The 17,940-nt window shown below is 41.2% G+C and overlaps 1 non-coding gene across 1 annotated transcript; it reads left to right on the forward strand.

The window, feature by feature from the left end:
• Positions 1–1,104: 1,104 nt before the first annotated feature.
• LOC122708384 lies at positions 1,105–1,233 on the forward strand. The gene has a single exon (XR_006345165.1). It is a non-coding gene; the product is annotated as a small nucleolar RNA SNORA19 (small nucleolar RNA).
• The last annotated feature ends 16,707 nt before the right edge of the window (positions 1,234–17,940 follow it).

The following is a 17,940-nucleotide window of genomic DNA, read 5'->3' on the forward strand; positions in this document are numbered from 1 at the left end:
CAGCATCAAGGTCTTTTCCAAGAAGTCCACTCTTGTCTTGTCTCATCCTCCACTGCCCTCTTCTCCTTTTACCTTTAATCTTTCCTGGCATCAAGGTCTTTTCCAATGTGTCCACTCTTGTGTCGTCTCCTGTACTAGGACATAAAATTAAAGAGGGCAGGATTTTACCTGTTTACTGCCGTTTTCTCAGCTCTTAGAATAGTTCCCGACACATAGAAAAGACCTCCACAATACCATGAACTCTTGGTAGTAATCTCACAGTGGCTTTTGACTGCTTTAACATCTGCCTCATCCACTGATTTATAAGCTGCATTAGGGCGGGGACAGTATCAGCGTTCCCTTGCCATAGTCTCCAAAGTCTCAGTAGCCTGCCTGATACATAGTAGGCACTCAATAAACACTTACTGAATAAATGCATGCATAAGAGGAGGAGTGCAGGGAAATGGAAAATGATAAACACAAACATCAGGTCCTATGATTAGCTTCAGTCATATCTCCAATTCATACTTGCTAATACTGGGAAGCAGTGAGGTGGAGAATTTAAGTCTGTACTCTCTTGGCTCAATTTCCTCTATTGCTTTTCTCAAGGCTTTTTGGAAGGAGGGGCAGGCTCCTGGGAACACATTCTCTGCCTCTCTGATTTCTCCTATATTTGAAAAAAGTTCGGGCCCACAAACTTTGTTAGAAGATTTTCCAACTTGCTTCCATCCTGTTTTATGCCTTTCTCCAGTTCAGTGCTCAGAGTAACCTCACATATACATCATCTTCTGCATCAATAACAATTGTGAAATCTCCATCTTCCTTGTGGGCAGCCTGCAAACTCAACTTATAGCAAATATTCTGTCTGTCTTATGCCCTCTGTTCTATGAGAGAGGCTGAGAAGGCAGCAGAAAAGAGCTGTGGTTGCATATAGGTTGGTGGTGTGTGATGGCATGAACTTCATTGCCACGTATTTGTGGAGACAGAAATAAGTTGCTGTATCTCTGCCACTCAGATGAAACATAGTTATTCCCAACTCAGGAATATAAACTTTATAGCACCCAGCTCTCTCAGAGAATGATAACTCACATTCCAAGGGAATTCATCAAAATCCAGTTTATTTCAGTGCACATTTCATTGACCTGCTTTTTCTCCTATATGTGAGCAGTGTTAATCTTATGTGCTACACAAATAATTGAAGGTTAATTAGCAGTAAAACTAAATAGAAATGCTGCCAGTCTCCTTCAGACAAATAAAAAATCCACTTTATTTCACAACAGCATTTAGTGTGGTGATTCAAATTACTATAAGCTCTGCAGAAATAGTCTAGCTATGATATAGCTCATGGAAGTCAGGGATAGACATCAAGACAGACTAACAAAAATGTCAACAGTCATCGTTTCAAACTCTTTTCCTATTCTAAGACCTTGGTCAATATCTTTTGATCCATCTAAGGTCTGTCCCTTGGAAAGTACAGGAAAAAACTGATGGAAAGTGTTGCAGCGTAGTCCTCTTAGAGTAAGATTGCTGCGATGTTTTTATAAATTCGAATTTTGTTTTAAAATGTTACCTGTATTATTTGACCTCCCTCCCCAACATTTCCCGGCACTAACTAACCAGCGCTGGTCTATGGCTTAATGAAAGGAGTGTGGAATTAGAAGACTATTGATTAATCCTGTGATATAGGGCAAGACATCTAATAATTCTGAGCCTCAATTTTCTCCTCAGTCCTTCCTCCAAATCAAGATGACAAGTCCTGCCTCATAAAACTGTAATGAGAATTAAGTGAGGTCATCAAGGGGTCTTATGACGGATGCCCAGTAAACACTGGTTTCTTGTGTGGAACACCATCTCAATCCACTTTCCCCAGTATCAGACTCAGCCAAGTTGGTCAGCCCGGACTCTTGCTTCTGCTTTGAAAATTCCCTCCTATTTTTTTTTCCTTGTGTTTGCTCTGACTTCAAACTAGATTATAAACTCTTTGGGGATAGGAACAGCCTCTTCTCTTGCCTTTGTAAATCACAGTTTCACAACATCTAACTGTCTTGACCTGTGTACAAGACAATGTTCTATTGACTGGGTGGATTTACAGGTGATGAGCAAGATAACATCAGAGAGAAGGAGGAGAGCTGAGGAAGGGCTGAGCCTTGAGCATTGGTCTTTTACACGTTGTAAAGCAGCAGGAAGTTCCCATCAGAGAAGAGCAAATTCTCATTTCTCACATAGCAAGAATTTTCTCTGTGGTCCTGAAAAGTCAGCTGTTTTGTTTTATTTTATTTATTAATTTGTTTTTTGATGACCTAAATATCATATGGAGGGGTGGCCAAAATCCCCATAGTAAAATCTGGTTCTGGATAGGGGTATAGAATGTCAGGAATAAGGCTGCCAGGTTTAGCAGCATAGAGACTTTCCTGATGGTTTGTGGCTAAGACTCCACAATCCCAACGCAGGGGGCCTGGGTTGAATCCCTGGTCAGGGAACTAGATCCCACATGCTGCACTAAGACCCGGTGCAGCCAAATAAATAAATATTTTTTTTAATGCAGCATACCCAGTTAGATTTAAATTTCAGCTAAGCAAAAAATTTTATAAGTACTTTTGATTCAATATTTGAGACATCCTTACCCTAAAAAACTATCTGTTATTTAGCTGAAATTCAAATTTAATGGGACATCCTGTATTTCACCTGACAACTCTAGTCAGGTAAAGGCAATCATAAAACATCTGGGTAGAGAAAGCTAAGAAGGAGAGAGGAAAAACAAAAAACCAAAAACTTCCCACTCAAAGTGAGCCTTCAAACCAAAATTCCAATATACATTTAGAAAGTAAAAGCTTATACATGTACAGCAACTATACTTTAATTTAAAAAGAAAAAAAGTTAATGCGGACAGCCAGATAAGCAGCACAAATCCACTGTAGATGAAATTATCATTTTTTAAATAAATAGCATTAGGGAAAACTCTAATATCAATATTTTATTCCTTTCTATGTCTACTTCAAGCATACTAAAGATTAAAATAATTTGTATCTTTCTTCCTGTTTAAAACATAGTGTATATGAAGTAAAATTTTAAAAATCCAGACCAAAAAAAATTAATAAAAAGGAAATATAAATAAATTGTATCAAATTCTACCATGTGGAGATAATCACTGCTCTCACTTTGGTGTCTTTTTAATTAAAACTTAAAGGATGAAAAAAGCCAGTCTTGTCAAGCACTGGGCAGAAAGAAAGGTACATGCAAAGGCCCTGAGGTAGGCAAGTCTTGTGTTTATGGAACTAAATATGAGCCTGTATGGCCAAAGTGAAGAGGATATCACTGAGATATGCGGTTGTATAGTAACCACTGGCCAGTTCATGCAAACCTTGCTTACGTGTATAATTTTTCATATGTGCAGCAAAAAGCTATAGTTTTAAGCAAAAGTAGATGTTTATATTTAGTAATTATCCTTCTATTTGTATTTTTTCAATAGTATTTTATTAGCTATGGTTTTTCTTTCCCTGGTACAGCTTTTTAAAAATTGAGATGTAATTGACATATAGCATTGTACTAGTTTTAAGTGTACAATATGTTGATTTGATATATGTAGATATTGTGAAGTTATTATGACAGTCTTGTTAACATCCATCACCACACATGGTTACAATTTTTTATATTTTTACAAATAAAAGTTTATTGTACAAAATTAAGGCCTTCACAGTTCATAATTCATTAAGGCAGCTCAGCTGGTAAAGAATCCACCTGCAATGCTGGAGACCTGGGTTCGGTCCCTGGGTTGTGAAGATCCCCTGGAGAAGGGAATGGCTACCCACTCCAGTATTCCGGCCTGGAGAACTCCATGAACTGTGTAGTCCATAGGGTCGCAAAGAGTCAGAAGTGACTGAGCAGCTTTCACTTTCACAAACATAGACTAGGTAATTTTTTAAAATCCTTCATGAAAATTTCACAAACACTTCTCCTCTCCCCCCAACTATTAAAGTGGCCTGACCAAACGTTATTAAAGTGAAACTATAAATAACACCAAGTCTTTTAAAGACAGTTACCCTAGGGACTTTAGCTGGTGGTCCAGTGATTAAGAATCTGCCTGCCAACACAGGGAGTGGGGATTCGATCCCTGGTCAGGGAACTATGATCCCACATGCCACAGGCAACTAAGACCCAACACAGCCAAATAAATAAATTAAAAAAAAAAAAGACAGCTATCCTAAATATTACTTCTTTGCATAGGTGATCTTCATGAATAAGACAGTGTGATCTTAAGTCCCTATAAAGCATCCCCGGTAGCTTCAGCCTGCCCATCATTTTCAAATTCAACAAAAGCAATGTCATGCCTCCCAGGTACCAAACATACTTCTTTGAAACCAGGAAACTGATTAAACAACATAGTCAACATCATTTCACTAATCTCTTCCAGTAAATTATTAAGGAATAAAATATAGTTTAGAGGGTGATCAAGGACTTGTGGACTTGGTATTACATTTCCTTGGTATCAGCTTAATTTGGTGTTCCCTGACCAGGCTTTTGTTCACGATTATTGCCGTTTGTTCCACAGTTTTATCTTCTTTTCTTTTCTTTGTCAGCAAAAAGTGCCATGCATTTTAGATATTATATCACAATCTGTTCTTACATACTGAATTTCCTTCTTTTTTAACGTTGCCATTCATATGGTTGATATAAATTGTATGATTTGGTCTGATATCCATGTTCTGGGTTAAATTTTGTTCAGATAGATGGAGGCATCTGCCACATCTCCAACTTTTTGTGCTTTGAGTGTTTTAGATGAAATTAGTTTTGTATAATTGGACAAAGACTTTTAATTACAGTATCTTTAGTATGTTCTTAGAGAAAAGTGAAACTGTAACTTCCATACTGAAAAGAGTAAGATATCATTAAACAAAACCAGGCAGCAATAAAGTGAGGATAGTAAAATAAGAGAGAACTCATTAGAAATCCTTGAAATTAAAGAAAAATGTCAGTAAATTTTACAAGTTTAATAGATGATAAAAATTTCACAGTCTAAATGATGAAACTGAGGAATTCACCCAGAAACACACACACACACACACACACACACACGCACACACACACACACTATATAATGCAGTGAAGCAACAAGAAGGAACAACTGAGAGAGAAGTCTTAACATTCATCTAATTCCAGAAAAAAGAGAATGAAAAGAATAACAGGGACTCAATATTTTAAGAGATAATTATTAACCATCTTTCCAAAACTGGATAAAGGCATGAGTCATTAAACAGAAAGCACACTCTAAGAATCTAGTGAAATAAATACAAATAAATCCAGTCACAAATGCATTTAAAAAAATAATAAGGGCCATGGGGAAATCTTTAAAATGATCAGAAAAGAAGATAGAACAATTAGACTAACAGCAGATCTCTGATCCGAGATAATAGATTGCTAAGTACAATAAAATAAGACCCTCAAAGGTTGAGAGGAAAACAAACATCACCCTAAAATTGAATTTTGCTGTTAGCGTCAGAGACCTAAAAAGAGGCTTACACAAATTAAATGAAGGCTTCATTGTTTCGTATCAAAGGAACATGGAAGTGGTAGCCCAGGAGTGGCTTGAGCATCACAAAACCCAAATCCATTCCTGTGCTTCTCCTCTACTTTCCTAAGCTTGTGGCTTCTCTCTTCATTGTCCAAGGAAGGCTCCTGTGTTCCACAAAAAAAGGACAGGGATAAAAGTGTGCTCCTCTTGGCTAAGTCAGCTCTCTTTGGGAAACTCTCCCCCAACTCAATGTTTTCTGCTTACATCTAATTAGCTTCTCATGGCTATGAGCATCTAGAAAATATAGGCTTTCTGCTGAGCACACAGCAGCCCTAAATAAAATGTGTCCTAATTCTGTTTCCAAGGAAGGAGGAAGACAAGTTGTGGGCTGGGCAGCTAGCAGTCACTACCCCAGCTACTATTTAGGAGTTCAGGCAGAATAAAGATGCATTACTAACCATAAAAAGTACTAAAGGAACTTAACACCCACAGCCTCTCACTAAAAGCACTATCAAAGATGTACTTCATTTAGAAATAAAGTAAACCCAGAGGGAAGATCTGGACCACAAGAAGCAATGAGGAGCACAGAAATTTATAAAATATGTCAGTAAGTGCAATTGCAATTTATTGGAAAAATAAATACTTTTTTTTGCTCTTTTAAAAAGGATAAAACTGCAAATGAAATTACAAGATGCTGGGGATATTTAAATGCTGTTGTTTCATCACTAAGTCATGGCCGATGCTTTGCAACTCCATGGATTGCAGCATGCCAGGCTTCCCTGCCCTTCACTCAGTTCAGTTCAGTTCAGTTCAGTCGCTCAGTCATGTCCGACTCTTTGCGACCCCATGAATTACAACATGCCAGGCCTCCCCCTCCATCACCAACTCCTGGAGTTCACTCAAACTCATGTCCATCAAGTCGGTGATGCCATCCAGCCATCTCATCCTCTGTCGTCGTCCCCTTCTCCTCCTGCCCCCAATCCCTCCCAGCATCAGGGTCATCTCCAATGAGTCAATTCTTCACATGAGCTGGCCAAAGTATCGGAGTTCAGCTTCAGCATCAGTCCTTCCAATGAACACTCAGGACTGATCTCCTTTAGGATGGACTGGTTGGATCTCCTTGCAGTCCAAGTGACTCTCAAGAGTCTTCTCCAACACCACAGTTCAAAAGCATCAATTCTTCGGCACTCAGCTTTCTTCACAGTCCAACTCTCACATCCATACATGACCACTAGAAAAACCATAGCCTTGACTAGATGGACCTTTGTTGGCAAAGTAATGTCTCTGCTTTTTAATATGCTTTCTAGGCTGGTCATAACTTTCCTTCCAAGGAGTAAGCGTCTTTTAATTTTATGGCTGCAATCACCATCTACAGCGATTTTGGAGCCCAAAAAATAAAGTCTGACACTGTTTCCACTGTTTCCCCATCTATTTCCCATGAGGTGATGGGACCAGATGCCATGATCTTAGTTTTCTGAATGTTAAGCTTTAAGCCAACTTTTTCACTCTCTTCTTTCACTTTCATCAAGAGGCTTTTTAGTTCCTCTTCACTTTCTGCCATAAGGATGGTGTCATCTGCATATCTGAGGTTATTGATATTTCTCCTGGAAATCTTGATTCCAGCTTGTGCTTCTTCCAGCCCAGAGTTTCTCGTGATGTACTCGGCATATAAGTTAAATAAGCAGGGTGACAATATACAACCTTGACATACTCCTTTTCCTATTTGGAACCAGTCTGTTGTTCCATGTCCAGTTCTAACTGTTGCTTCCTGACCTGCACACAGGTTTCTCAAGAGGCAGGTCAGGTGGTCTGGTATTCCCATCCCTTGAAGAATTTTCCACAGTTTATTGTGATCCACACAGTCAAAGGCTTTGGCATAGTCAATCAAGCAGAAACAGATGTTTTTCTGGAACCCTCTTGCTTTTTCAATGATCCAGCGGATGTTGGCAATTTGATCTCTGGTTCCTCTGCCTTTTCTAAAACCAGCTTGAACTTCACTATCTCCTCAGTTTTGCTCATAATCATGTCCACTGAGTCAGTGATGCTATCTAACCACCTCATCCTCTGCCACACCCTTATCCTTTTGTCTTCAATCTTTTCCTAGCTTTGGGGTCTTTTCCAATGAGTCAGCTCTTCCCATCAGATGGCCAAAGCATTGGAGCTTCAGCTTCAGCATCAATCCTTCCAATGAACATTCAGAACTGATTTCCTTTAGGATGGACTGGTTTGATTTCCTTGCTGTCTTGAGGAACTCTCAAGAGTCTCCGCCAATGCCACAGTTCAAAAGCATCAATTCTTCAACGCTCAGTTTTCTTTATAGTCCAACTCTCATGTCCATACATGACTACCGGAAAAACCATAGCCTTGACTAGACGAACCTTTGTTGGCAAAGTAATGTCTCTGCTTTTTAATATGCTGTCTAGGTTGGCCATAACTTTCCTTCCAAGGAGTAAGCATCTTTTAATATCATGGCTACAGTCACCATCTACAGTGATTTTGGAGCCCCCCAAAATTAAGTCTCTTACTGTTTCCACTGTTTCCCCATCTATTTGCCATAAAGTGATGGGACCAGATGCCATGATCTTCATTTTTTGAATGTTGAGTTTTTCACTCTCCTCGTTCACTATCATCAAGAGGCTCTTTAGTTCTTCTCTGCTTTCCTCCATAACAGTGATGTCGTCTGCGTATATGAGGTTATTGATGTTTCTCCTGGCAATCTTGATTCCAGCTTGTGCTTCATCCAGCCCAGCATTTCACATGATGTACACTGTATATAAGTTAAATAAGCAGGGTGACAATATACAGCCTTGTTGTACTCCTTTCCCAGTTTGAAACCTGTCCGCTGTTCCATGTCTGGTTCTAACTGTTGCTTCTTGACCTGAATACAGGTTTCTCAGGTGGCAGGTCTGGTGGTCTGGTTTTCCCATCTCTTTAAGAATTTTCCACAGGCCACCAGGATCTTCAGTCCATAGGGATGCTCCAGGCAAGAATATTTGGTTGGGTCACCATGGCCTCCTCCAGGGGATTTTCCCAACCCAGGGATCAAACCCAGGTGTCCCGCATTGCAGGTGGATTCTTTAAAGTCTGTGCCACCAGGGAAGCCCAGGAATACTAGAGTGGGTAGCCTATCCCTTCTCCAGCGGATCTTCCTGACACAGGAATTGGACGGGTTCTCCTGCATTGCAGGCGGATTCTTTACCAGCTGAGCTACCAGGGAAGCCCACAACTGCTGTATCGGTTGCCTAAGATATCAACAGCACTGTGGGAGCCTGAGAAATGATCATGCTGTTTTAAAATTGCCCCATATGATAGCACATATCAACCCTTAGTTAAACTTTAAAAAACAAAACAGGTTGAAAAACAACTTAAAGGAGGCAAACACAGCATCTGCTGTATCAACTCAGAATAGTCCTAGCCTGACTCTCACACTTGCTAATTCCACAACTGCTTTTTTTTAACCTTAACATTTTTATTTAGCTGCAACCAGAGAGTGTGTACCTCTTTATAATTCTGCCGTTTTCATAAAGTATCATTTTCTCACATTTCTGCAGTCTTCCTAATTATCATTCCAATGACCACACAGCACAGCATCTTTTAGGCTGAGTTCAAATCCCCGCCTTAGCCAGCCTGCTGCGGGTGCTTGCAGGCCACCGCTCCTCTCCTATTCCCTGACCACATCTCCGTGTGCCCGACCCTTGTATCTGGTCCTTGTACTGGCCTCCAGCTCCCGCGCTCTTAACCGTGCTGCATCCCTGCCACTTGGGGCAGAAATAGGATGTGACACCCTTTATGACACTGTCCATGGGGAACCCCAAGAACCGCTTTTTGAGTGTTACTTTTGCCAGTAACCACCATGGCTTATGGAGCTAGGCTACCAGGGGGCAGCCAGGGGCTGGGAACCTGGTTTACATTATTGCAGGCAATTCTCAAGGCAACCATGAGATAGCCATGCATAGCTCTACTTCACAGATGAGAAAAGTGGGGCTCAGGGAGGCTTAGCAGTGATTTTGGAACCCAGGAAAATAAACTCTGTCACTGTTTCCACTTTTTCCCTTCTATTTGCCATGAAGTGATGGGACCAAATGCCATGATCTTATTTTTTGAGTTTTAAGTCAGCTTTTTCACTCTCCTCTTTCATTCTTATCAAGATGATCTTTAGCTCCTCTTCTCTTTCTGCCATTACAGTGATATCATCTGCATATCTGAAGTTATTGATATTGCTCCCAGCAATGTTGATTCCAACTTGTGATTCATCCAGCCTGGCATTTCACATGATGTACTCTCATATAAGTTAAATAAACAGGTAACAACATACAGCCTTCAAGTACTCCTGTCCCAATTTTGAACAAGTCCACTGTTCCATGTCCGGTTCTAACTGATGCTTCTTGAACCACACATAAGGTTTCTTGGGAGGGTGGTAAGGTGGTCTGGTATTCCCATCTTTTTAAGAATTTTCCTCAGTTTGGCATAGTCAATGAAGCAGAAGTAGATGTTTTTCTGAAATTCCCTTGCTTTCTCTATGATCCAAGGAGGCTTGGCAGTTTGATCTCTAGTTCCTCTGTCTTTTCCAACTTGTACATCTGGAAGTTCTCAGTTCATGTATTACTGAAGCTGACTTAAAGGATTTTCAGCATAACCTTGTTATTGTGTGAAATGAGCACAATTGTACGGTTGTTTGAACACTTTTTGGCATTGCCCTTCTTTGGGATTGGAATTTAAATGTACCAAGATGTTAAGTACAAAACTGATGTTGAGTATATAGATTGTACATTATCCTTTGTATTTGTCTATGAGCTTGGAACATCTCATAATTTGAAAACTTGAGAGGCAATACATACATAGAATTTTAAAACATCTTTGCATCAAAAGACATCACAAAGTTAAAAGACAAGCCAGAGATGCTGGAGGGAAAATGCTTGCAATATATGCAACAACAACAAAAAAATCAATGTCTAGAAGATAGAGTATTACTTTGCATGGAGAAAAGCCAAAATCCAATGGAAGAAGAGAGAGAGAATACAAAGAAGACTTTATAGAAGAAATACAAATGGCTAATAAGTATATTAAAAGGATATTCAAACTTGTAATCAGGGAAATTCAATTTAAAACAATAGGGTATTATTTTTCACCCACTAGAGAAATAAAAACTTAAAAAATTGAAAATACTCAGCTTTGACAAAAGTATTAAGAATGCCTACTCTAGGACCTTGTATGAACATGTCATTTGGCAAAACTTGTTTGATTTAATTATTTGGTAGAACTTAAATTTTTAAAATATTCATACCATTAGACCCAGAGTTACACCTCTAGAAATTCATTTTACAAAAACCACATGGTATAGTCAAGGTGCCTTCTCAGAGGTCCCATATGTTCAGTGTTAAGTGATTTTTAAAAATCACTGCTTCTGGATGGACCTAGAGTCTCTCATACTTCCCTGGGGGCTCAGCAGTAAAGAGTCCACCTGCCAATGCAGGAGACCCAGGTTCGATCCCTGGGTCAGGAAGATCCCCTGGAGAAGGAGAGGGCAACCCACTGAGTATTCTTTCCTGGAAAATTCCATGGATAGAGGAGCCTGGTGGGCAACAGTCCATGGGCCACAAAAGAGTCAGACACGACTAAACAACAATAACAAGAGTCTGTCTGACAGAGTGCAGTCAGAAAGAGAAGAACAAATATCATATATTAATTCATGTATGTGGAATTTAGAAAAACGGTACAGATGAACCCATTTGCAGGGCAGGAATAAAGACGTAGATGTAAAGAGTAGACTTGCGAACACAGTGGAAAGGAGGAGGGTGGGATAAACTGGGAGACTAGGATTGACATGCCTACAATACCATGTGTAAAACAGCTGCTGCTGCTGCTAAGTCGCTTCAGTTGTGTCCGACTCTGTGCGACCCCATAGACAGCAGCCCACCAGGCGCCCCCGTCCCTGGGATTCTCCAGGCAAGAAAAATAGCTAGCTAGTGGGAACCTATTTTACAGCACAGGGAGCTTGGCTGGCTGCTCTATGATGACCTAAATGGGTGGGATGGGAGTGGGATGGGAGGAAGGTTCAAAGATGGAGGGGGGATATATACATAGCTGATTCACTTCATTCTACAGCAGAAACACGACATTGCAAAGCAATTATACTCCAATATAAAATTAAAATAACCTGTTTTTTGACTAGCTTAAAGATGGATTTGAAAATAGTTTTGGATGCAGTTAAGTTATGCTATTTAGACTATAAACTCATCTTGACCTAAAACAAACAAACAAACAAAAAAACACATGAACACCAAAATGTATAAGTAAGAACAATCATTACAGCATTTACTATAATCATAAAAATTGGGGCTAACCTAATGACCAATTTAGGTTAGGACAGTAGGAGAGGGGATAAATAAGTGATAATACACCTATGCTATAGAATATCATGAAGCCATTTTAAAAATGGAGCAGAACTCTGGTCAATGATATATTTTGTGAGGTGTACAAGCCAAGCAATGACTACAGCATGATCATATGTGCACTCCTTAAAAATCATTCATGAGTATGCTCTGCACTTAGAAAAAAGGCTGAAATGATACTAACATACCAATAGACGTGAATTCCAAGGAAGAGTATGGGAAAGTTGATCAACTCAATTCTGTACTGTTTAAATCATTTAAAAGATTTGATGTTTAAAAGGCAAGACAAAGACATAGGAGAATGTTCTCAAAGTAGTTAAGGAAATATGATAGGCTTCATTTCTCTCACATATAAAGTGAGGATAATTGCATCTGAGCTTGCTCTTTCACTGGAGATTGTGAGGGTCAAACGAAGGGGCAATGAACACCTGCTTGGAAAAGAAAAGCAAGACCATATTCAAAAGTAATGAATTATCATTGAATAAGTGGGGTCAGGCATTTTACATAAGAAACAGATTTTAACATTTTAATTATCTTAATGATAAAACCAGTCTAGTGAGGGGCAAAGTGAGGGATTGAACCAAAGTGATTCTGCCTCCTTGCTTTCCCAGAACCCCAAAGTTCAGCATCTTTTGAGAAGCAGTGCCGGTCATGGGTAAGAACACAAACTGTTCTCCTCCCTGTGATTTTGGGCAAATTACTAAACTTCTCTGTTTCTCACTTTTGTCTTTTATTAAATGGGTATACAGAACCTACTACAGACAGTTATTAAATGAGTTAACACATGTGAAACACACTGGTAGCTGACACAGCAGATGGTCTGTAAGGGATGGCTATTGTTACTACTGGCTTGAATTGCCTGGTTAATCACTGGGAAAAAGAAGCATTTTCCCCTGTTTCTCTGGTTTGGGGTTGAAAGAAGAGTGAAAAACTCAATAGGAACCTCCTTTCTCCCTTCAGAAATCTTTGTATACAAGTAAAGAAATATCTTTATTATATTCAAAGTCCCCCATTCTTGAGGACATCTCCACTCCTCTCTCCCTGCCTCATGGCAACTCAAACCCTGACAAGGTCCAAGAATGGGACTTGCCCCTAGCATGTTGTAGACTCTAGCTCCTCTCCTGGGGGCTCTCTTAGGTTGCCCCTGTCTGACTTAGCACTCTTGAATCCATCCTGCCCAAGCAAAGACCAACATGCAAAGTTTTTTTAAATCCATGGATGCATCAGAGATGTCAAAAACCACATATCCATTTCAAAGCCTCATTTTTTAAAATTATTTTTAAACTTTTTATTTTCTACTGGGTTTGCCTTGGAAAGGAACAGAGATCATTCTGTCATTTATGGGATTGCATCCAAGTACTGCATTTTGGACTCTTTTGTTGACCATAATGTCTACTCCATTTCTTCTAAGGGATTCCTGCCCACAGTAGTAGATATAATGGTCATTTGAGTTAAATTCACCCATTCCAGTCCATTTTAGTTTGCTGATTCCTAGAATGTCAACATTCACTCTTGCCATCTCCTGTTTGACCACTTCCAATTTGCCTTGATTCATGGACCTAACATTCCAGGTTGCTATGCAATATTGTTCTTTAGAGCATCGGACCTTGCTTCTATCACCAGTAACAAAAAAGCTCTTCATGACCCAGATAATCACGATGGTGTGATCACTCACCTAGAGCCAGACATCCTAGAATATGAAGTCAAGTGGGCCTTAGAAAGCATCACTATGAACAAAGCTAGTGGAGGTGATGGAATTCCCATTGAGCTATTTCAAATCCTGAAAGATGATGCTGTGAAAGTGCTGCACTCAATATGCTAGCAAATTTGGAAAACTCAGCAGTGGCCACAGGACTGGAAAAGGTCAGTTTTCATTCCAATCCCAAAGAAAGGCAATGCCAAAGATTGCTCAAACTACTGCACAATTGCACTCATCTCACACACTAGTGAAGTAATGCTCAAAATTCTCCAAGCCAGTCTTCAGCAATACGTGAATGGTGAACTTCCGGATGTTCAAGCTGGTTTTAGAAAAGGCAGAGGAACCAGCGATCAAATTGCCAACATCTGCTGGATCATCGAAAAAGCAAGAGTTCCAGAAAAACATCTATTTCTGCTTGATTGGCTATGCCAAAGCCTTCGACTGTGTGGATCACAATAAACTGTGGAAAATTCTGAAAGAAATGGGAATACCAAACCACCTGACCTGCCTCTTGAGAAACCTGTATGCAGGTCAGGAAGCAATAGTTAAAACTGGACATGGAACAACAGACTGGTTCCAAATAGGAAAAGGAGTACGTCAAGGCTGTATATTGTCACCCTGCTTATTTAACTTATATGCAGAGTACATCATGAGAAACACAGTGGATATAGTGACTGACTTTATTTTTTGGGGCTTCAAAATCACTGCAGATGGTGATTGTAGCCATGAAATTAAAAGATGCTTACTCCTTGGAAGGAAAGTTATGACCAACCTAGATAGCATATTAAAAAGCAGAGACATTACTTCGCCAACAAAGGTCCGTCTAGTCAAGGCTATGGTTTTTCCATTGGTCATGTATGGATGTAAGAGTTGGACTGTGAAGAAAGCTGAGCACTGAAAAATTGGTGCTTTTGAACTGTAGTTTTGGAGAAGACTCTTAAGAGTCCCTTGGACTGCAAGGAGATCCAACCAGTCCATCCTAAAGGAGATCAGTCCTGGGTGTTCATTGGAAGGACTGATGCTGAAGCTGGAACTCCAATACTTTGGCCACCTCATGTGAAGAATTGACTCATTGGAGAAGACCCTGATGCTGGGGAGGGATTGGGGGCAGGAGGAGAAGGGGACGACAGAGGATGAGATGGCTGGATGGCATCACTGACTTGATGGACATGAGTTTGAGTAAACTCCGGGAGTTTGTGATGGACAGGGGGGCCTGGCATGCTGCGATTCATGGGATCGCAAAGAGGCAGACATGACTGAGCAACTGAACTGAACTGATAGCTGATTATTAAACAATGCTGTGATAGTTTCAGGAGAACAGTGAAGGACTCAGCCATCCTGGACATGTACACACATACTGCCATATTTAAAATGGATAAGCAACAAGGATCTACTGTATAGCACAGGGAACTCTGTTCATAACTTCATTTTGAGAGATATTAGAGAAATCTGGCATTTCCTTCTTAAACCGTTCATCTTTCCTGGAAAGTTTGCTCCCCTTTCTGCCACAAAGGACCAGGGTCCTGACTGACCTCAGCTTATCTTCCTGTGCCAGGCTACCTGCCATCCTACTGCCAACTTCTCACAGACTTCCAAGAAGTTCATACCTATATGTCAACTCCTACATGCACTTAGATGGAAGAAGTTGATTGAAGACAGGAAGCCAAGTCTTCTGCTGTTGCCCGCAACGCTGGGGAATGAGGGCTGTGAAACCCCAGAAGGAGCTCCAAGGAGGCGCTGGCTCTGCCTCCCTTCTACAAGGGACACATGTAGGCAGCGGCTGTCACTGCCCTCTACTGCACATGCTCAGTCCAGGGCCCAGGGTTGCCAAGCAGTAGTCTCCCACTGGTAGGTAAAAGACTTTGGGAAGTGTTGACCGGCAGAAGGACTAAGAGCAAAGAGGAAGGAGAAGTAAAAAGGAAAGCCAGGGAGATGAAAAGAACCCTCAGGAAATGGCAGCTCCAAAAAACAGCAAGATGTTTCAATCTTCAGGCCAAAGAAGAACATCATCTGATTCTTTACTTTTGTTTGTGAATCTTTGCCAACTGAAAATCATTTGGGAGTGTTCTCTTTCAGGATATGTGACTGTAGCCCATTCAACTTAAAGAGGTGGCTTTGAGCAAGTCTCTTAACTTTGCTCAGCAGTAGTCTCCCCCTTTGAAAGACAGGATAAGCATACCTAACAGGAGTAGATGGATTACATTGATGTAAACAAGACAGAGGTTTATAATCCTCTCATGTGACAAAAACCTAGAGGAGGACATTCCATGGTCTAATGGCAGTTTCATAGTCATTGGAGGCTCCGGGCTCTTTCTGTCTTCCTTTATCACCATCTATAGTTGGCATATGGCTTCCAACTCCAAGTTCACGTCATAGTCCAAGAAGGCTATCAGGGCACCATACGTCATGTCTGAAATCTAGGTACAAATTAGAAGGAAGAAGGGATGGACACACTCCCAGCTGAGTCAGTCTCCTAAAGCAGGGGTCCCCAACCTCTGGGATGTAATACCTGATGATCTGAGGTGGAACTGCTGCAACAATAACAGAAATACAGTGCACAATACATGTATAGCACTTGAATCATCCTGAAACCATCTCCCCACCCATCCCATTCATGGAAAAACTGTCTTCCCCAAAACTGGTGCCTTGGTGCCAAAAAGGATGGGGACCACTGCCCTAAAGAATTTTCCCAGGACGCTCACCCCCTGCAACAACTTTTGCTTACATCTCATTGTAAGCATCCGTAGCTATAAGGAAAGCTGGGGCATGTCTTTAACTGCGCACATGGCCCCCAGGAGTAAAAGGAGGGGAAGTAGATGAGCAGAGATACCGGGCAGGCAGTCTCTGCTGTAAAACCTCAGAGAGGTCTTAAAGAGCTGCAGGAAATAATGCACACAAGTAAGCACTTTGTAAACTCAGATTAAGGGCTTGGCAGCTGTTCTCAGTCATCTTCACTGCAACACTGTAAAGTGGAAACTGAGGTGCAGAGAGACCGCCAAGTTCAATAGCCATTAAACGATAGACCTGGGATTCCGAGCGAGGCCTGGCTGTGACTTTCCTGTATCTCCCCTTCCCATAGGAGAGGGTTTATCTTAGGAGTCTGTTGTGAGTCTGTGGAGGGGGCTTGGCAGCCATGTGTACATGACTGAACTCCCATTCTGCTGAGTCTAGGTACTGGGGGTGGGGAGCAGTTCTCTTGCAAGCTGAGAGCCTGGGCTGCTGTCCATTAAGTGTGGCGCACCAGAGGACCCCAGTAATCTTCAGCCTCCATGAACTCTGGTCACGTTGTCTTCTTTGAGATAATGGATGCTTTTAATTTTGCCTTTTACCAAGGGCCTTGGGACCAGAGGCCTTCAGGCATGAGTGCCTATAAATTGCATCTTATTACATTATTAATTACCATGTTATCTGGAGTCAAATAACTGATTAATTCTTTGGCAGACAATGCTGTGAAATAGAAATTCTTCCTATTCCCTTCCTCCCTGCCCCTCCCCAGCTCTCAGGGAGAAGGTAAGGGATCAGACTTCTATCTGTTTTGAACTCTTTGAAAGAACCACCAGGGACCATGAGAGGCAGCTGTGCAGCCGGTGTCTGGAAAACCGTGAAAAACAAGGAAGAAGTTAACCCACTGGAAACAGAATGATAAAAACAGACATCCTGGGACTTCCCTGGTGGCTCAGTGGTAGAGAACCCATCTGCCAATGCAAGAGACACGAGTGCCATCTCTGGGAAGTTCTATCTCCGGAAGATCTCACATGCCATGCAGCTACTAAGCCTCAATTACTGTGCCTCAATTACCGAAGCCCGAGAGCCCTAGAGCCCATCCTATGCAATAAGAGAAGCCACCGCAAGGAGAAGCCTGCTCATCACAACTGGAGAGTAGGCCCCACTCACCACAACTAGATAAAGCCCATGTGCAGCAAAGAAGACCCAGCACTGCCAAAAATAAATCGACAATTCAATAAATAATTTTTTAAAAAAGAAATAGACATCCTGAGACACCTGAGGAAATTTGTTCTGAGACAAATTTCAATTCAAGATAACATGGGATTGGGACCAAGAGGAGATGAACCAGCCTGAAGTTTGGATGCAGCTAATGGAGGAGATGGGAAGTAAAAAAGATGCATGTTCATATATGGGGACAGAGAAGCTAAAGAAGGCAGCTGCTGGACCTAGTGTAGGCTGGGAACCTCCAGCAAAGAGAAAGGGGCACTCTGAAATACAGGATTTGCCTGGCGTGTCAGCAGGAAGGGCCTTGGGTTCCTTGAGAACCCTGAGAGGGGGCCCTGCCGGTCCAGAGCATGAACCCTGGAGGTCATGGAGGGCTGACAATCATTAGTGCTGTCTAGCTCAGGGGCCTG

This window comes from Cervus elaphus, chromosome 14, assembly GCF_910594005.1.
Source record: "Cervus elaphus chromosome 14, mCerEla1.1, whole genome shotgun sequence".
Classification (NCBI taxonomy): domain Eukaryota; kingdom Metazoa; phylum Chordata; class Mammalia; order Artiodactyla; family Cervidae; genus Cervus; species Cervus elaphus.